We start from the raw sequence: 5,613 nt of genomic DNA on the forward strand, positions 1-5,613 counted from the left end.
CCTTGAAAGACTACAAGTCAATCACGTTCTGAGGTTGTGAGTGTTAGGGCTTCAGCCTGTGAATTTGAGGCAGGGTTGGGGGCACAATTCAGCCCATAAAAGCTACCAAACTCATAACTTGTTACAATAATTACATGAGATTCTATTACCACACAGTTATGTTAGTTGCCTGGCTCTTAATAAGCATCCAAAAATATAAGCAATTTCTATTTAGGTTTACATATATTTGAGTTTATACACATGATCTTATTTGAGTTTTTTATTTTTGTAGTTACATTTGTTTGTGTAACATTTATCTTTGTTCTTAATTTTGGTATCACATATTACATTGTCATTTCTGTTTTTTAAATTGTTATTTTATCTTTTACTTTCTGGCTGTGCTTTGCTTTGTGTATGTGCATTTCCATTCTCATAATTTAAAAGAGAAATAATAGGTTTTCTTTATTTTTCTTAATTTATAACAACAAACATCAATAGCAGCAGTATAAAATACAAATTTAAATTTCTAAAACTATTGAAATGTCCCATGTCTGTGCTGCTCAGTGCAGTAGCTACTAACCACATGTTGGATATCAAGCAGTTGAACTATGGCTAGTTTAACTGAGAAACTGAATTTTTAATATTATTTTAATTAATTTAAATTTAAGTATTCACATGTGGCTAGTGGCTACCTTATTGGACAGCAGAGATCCATGGTATACTCAGTTCTCTATTTCATTAAACAGTATTCACTCACTTCCCTCTATGAGTACATTTCCATTCTTCCCACCTACCTTATTTTTCTCTCTCTCCTTCTGGTTGCAGTCAGTGCTATTTGCCATATAATGCAGTTCTCTCATTATGAGCATGTGGGAGGATTGCCTTTCCTAATAATCTTGTGTTTGGGAGAGTTCCAGTGATGGAATCTGGCCAATGAGTTGGGTGTAGAAATGGCATTACTGATGTGAGACCATTTCCTCTGCCGTAAGTCTAGTAATGTTTCAGAATGTGGTTCTCTGTCAGTGTGTATGGGAGTAAAGATAATATAGAATAGAGGAATGCCCATGATGGGCATTTCCCATGATTGTGAAATAAACCTTTATTACGTTAAACCATTGAGATTTGGAGACTGGTTATTCCTGTATCAACCCAGTTTAGTGTATCTTGATTGATAACGCTCTATTACTTTATCAGCGTAAAATCTGTTGACATTTCTTTAAAAGAAATCAACCCATTTGCAAGTCTATCAATTTTCACTTCTTTCTTTTTTCCACATGTTTGTTAGCTGTATTATTTATAAGTAACAATAATATCGGGGTTTATTCTCTTCTGAGCTATAATCTTCACAACTGTTTTACTTTTAGCCTTAAAACTAAGTGAATTCATTTTGCTACAGTTTCTACGTTTATCTTTTAGTTAGTAGAGACATGGAATGATCCTCAGTCAAGGAGCAGTAAGAACGAGTTCATTTCTTATTTACGTAGTGTTGATCCAACAATAGTAAGTGGTAAGAATAAAACATTAAAAATTGGGAAGCCATAGAGACAGAATGTGGCAGTATTCACCTAGTGATCTTCATGGGAAAGAATACCATACTAGTTTTTTCAAGAAAGCTTCATGGAAGTATATTTCTTGATTTCTTGAATGTTGTACTTACACATAAAAGACAGTTGGCTGTATATAAAATTCTTGAGTTGTCCATTTCCTTTTTGTTCCAAGGATTTATAGGTGTTTCTCCAAGTCATCTAGCTTTGCATCAGTCTGAAACAACTCGTTGATTTTTTTTTTTTTGGCCTAACTAATAATCTAATTTTTTTTCCTAGACATCCACAAAGTTCTTTCATTTTTGAAGTCTAATGATTTTATTCATATATGTTTCAGTATTGATGGTTCTGTGATGATTTTCCTAGTGTAATAAATCCTTTTAATCCATAAATTATTCTTTTATTTATGGAAACTTTTATTGATGTATATTTTAATTTCTACATTTTTTGTTCTATTAATTTACTTACCCTCTTGAGTCTCCAGTTATACCTGTATTGGGTCATCCATATCCATAAGTGATCTAATAATTTTGAACTCCTAATTTGAATTTTTTATTCACTTTTCTCATTCTGTCCATTATGAATCTCACTGTATTTTCAGAATTATTTATTCCAGTGAGGACTTCAATTTATTTTACTCTCTGCTTCTTTCTTCAGTTCTGCCAGCTCTTATCTCTTCTTTTCCAATAATTTCTCAGAATTCCTGATTATTTCGTTAAGTTCTTTAAGTTCATAATGATACAATTGGTCATGATTTTAATCTGAGAAATTTCTTGAGTTATATACATAACTCTAACCTCCAATAGTATCTGTCACATCATCCTTCATAATATTCACTGCTATCTCAAGATTCCTTGTGTTCTGTTTTATCTGTTCATTATATATCTGCTCAATATAATTAAAGATTATTGCAAACAGAAACTTCCTGTCTTTCACATTTAGCACTTTATCCTAGAAGCTTAATTTAGATTAACACATACTAGGCAATGACTGAATGGGTAATTTCTCAGGAAATCTCTTTTATATTAAGGCTCATTTTGATGGATAAGAGTCATAATACCAAAATAAAAATAGGGGGAAAAAAGAGTTATAATACATCCAAATCATTGTTATAAATTTGAGGCATATCAAATAATCCACAAAACTTGAGATTGTTAGTTCCCTATTTTCAAAGCTAGATACTTTGCAAACAGTACAAAAGTTTCATTCATGGTCAAAGCATTCTGTCAGGAACACATAATAACATATTTTTGTGGAGTCCTAGCTAATGTAAGGTTTGATATGGCAGTTTTGTATACAACAGTTTTCCTCACAAGGTCCAATAAATCAAAACCCTAAAGCCTGGTAGACTTCCCTTACCTACCCAAAGTTGATAAAACCTAGGAGCAACTCTCTTCATTTCATGAAAAATGGAATCTAATATCAGATATTTATATCTTTCCATACTCCACTCTCTTTTCATAGAAATGTGAATAGACGAGCTTAAGTAAAAGTAACATTTTTGGATATCTGCTTTCTATCAAATGCTGTGATAAATAATTTTCTATTTAAAAATATAATGGGTTTGGCTAGGGGCACCTGGGTGGCTCAGTTAAGTGTCTGACTCTTGATTTCAGCTCAGGTCATGATCTCATGATTGAGTCCCAAGTTGGGCTTCTTTCTCAGTGGGCAGTCTGCTTGAGATTCTCTCTCTCTCCCTCTCCTTCTGCTCCTCCCCACTGTATGCTCACTCTCTCTCTCAAATAAATACATCTTTAAAAAAAATAACTCCTTTATTAAGAAGATATTTGCAAATGATATATCCAATAAAGGGTTAATATCCAAAATATAAAGAATTTGTACAACTCCACACCAAAAAACTACAAATAATCCAATTAAAAAATGGACAGGAGCCTTAACAGACATTTCTCCCAAGAAGACATCCAGATGGCCAACAGACACATGAAAAGATACTCAACATCACTAATCATCAAGGAAATGCAAAGCAAAACCACATCAAGATATCATCTCACACCTGTCAGAATGGTTAAAATTAACAACACAAGAAACGAGTGTTGGCAAGGATGTGAAGAAAAAGGAACGCTGTTCATTGTTGGTGGGAAAGCAAACTAGTGCAGTCCACTGTGGAAAACAACATGGAAGTTCCTCAAAAAATTAAGAGTAGAAATACCATGTGATCCAGTAACTGAAACCAGTACAACACCATATAGTAATTATACTAGAATTTTTTAAAAAATAAACAATTGTTTGAATTTTTTGTAACAATTAGTAACTCCTATTAATTTTAAATGTTCTTATTTTGAGTAGAGAATAACATTTGGATCTGCTTGTTGCTATGACTTGAGGACAGTAGCAGGAGTCACATCGTGCTCTCTGTACCATAAAATTCATCTGTATACTTCTGTCAATAAGAAAATCTCTTTGAACTTCAGCCCTTCTTCCCTCATTCCTGCTTACTAATTTCCTTGGACCCCATTAATTGTTTTATATACTGCTTAGTATATGCTAAATACCCTGTATTGAAGAGATATAACAATATTTAAGGCAGTTTTAGAGATGTACTTACTGTTTTATTTTATGACATTTTTCTAAATAATGTAGGTTTGTAAAAAATACTCATTTTTAAAGTATGTGCATTAAAAAAAATTATTTGAAATTTGTAGATGTTTACTAGCCAAAGTATTTAACCTGATTATTCTAAGTGCATGTTAGTATTAGCAGATGTTATCAAGGCCCTTAACTGACTCAGATTTTTCTGTGTTTGTCACCTTCTAGTAGCTAAGTGCTACTTTTCCATAAAGAAAATGTGCATATGGTTTTAGCACAGTGTCTAGAACTCTTTTGGTTTCTAAGGGCTTAATCATGCTCAGTCTCTCTGTTTTGGTCATCACTGTCTCCTAAATGTCTGGGTCAGTCTACTGGGAAGGGCATGTGGGCATTCAGAATATGTCTCATCTTTCTTTTGATTGAGCACCATCTAAAATACTACATTTTTAAATTCCAGGCCTTACTTTTTCTCTTTGAAGTAATTGAAATAAAGCTTTGAAATAAATTAAGCACACCTATTCTGTCTCCACAGATAATGTTGCGACCAGAGGTCAGTGCCGAAACTAATTTTTTTTTAGTTAAAAAAAGAAGAAAAGGAATCTCACACACACATACCCCTTTCCCCTCAAGACATTCTCAAGAACTCATTGTTCCAAATTGATTACCCCTCTATGGTGATTAATTAAGCAGCCTTCTTTAACTGGTGTTCAAGCATAGTTATATATTTAAATTATCTGAGGGGAGAGGTATGTTTCTTAAATCATTAATTACCACAGTTTGAGTTCTAATGCTAAAGCTGTACAACCCATAGTTTCCCAGTGCCATAATTTTAAGCACCTAAGAAACCAAAGATTTTCTTCTTATTTCTTATAAGAAAGTGGTTTCTTATAATATAAGTGGTTTCCCTGACCCTCATTTTAGTAGGAATATACAGAAAAGGATTTTAGCTTTCATAGTTTACTTTGGATTCCGGTATTCAATTTTTTAAAAATCTTTTTTGTCTTTTGCAGCTTTCTTATGTATCTACTCAGTTGAGTAAAATGTCAAAGAATAATAAGACAAAATGGTAGCTTAAATCTACAAGCTAAGCAAATTCCTGATAAGGTTATATATTGCAAAGTTACATTTTGTATAGACACTACCAGAGCCCTAGTGCCTTCTAGTGTTCATCTTCATTTAATAACACAGACAGGTTTTGCTGCTTCCAGAAGTGCCTGATTCACTCTTTTCTTAAGTTGCCCAGATGCATAATTAACAGCGTTAGCTCTCCTTTTCCTATGCACACACTGATAGCTTCCTACTGCATGGTTGTTTTTGTTTTTGTTTTGTTTTTGGTGTTTTTTGTTTGTTTTACTTTCTTTTCAAGGGCTTTCTTTGGAATGCTTGGCTCCTGCATGGGGCAAGTCAGAATGCTGGAAGTTGATGCCCCAAGAGTAGCCTTCAGCTAATGAGAGAGGCAGTTGGATAATAAATACTGACTGCCTTATCCTTCACATGTTATAACTCTGTGGAATGATCTCTTCACTCAGAGGTTCCCAGTGGA

The sequence above is a fragment of the Callorhinus ursinus genome, unplaced genomic scaffold (assembly GCF_003265705.2).
Source record: "Callorhinus ursinus isolate GAN/ISIS: 27379988/994484 unplaced genomic scaffold, GSC_fseal_2.0 scaffold30, whole genome shotgun sequence".
NCBI classification, from domain to species: domain Eukaryota; kingdom Metazoa; phylum Chordata; class Mammalia; order Carnivora; family Otariidae; genus Callorhinus; species Callorhinus ursinus.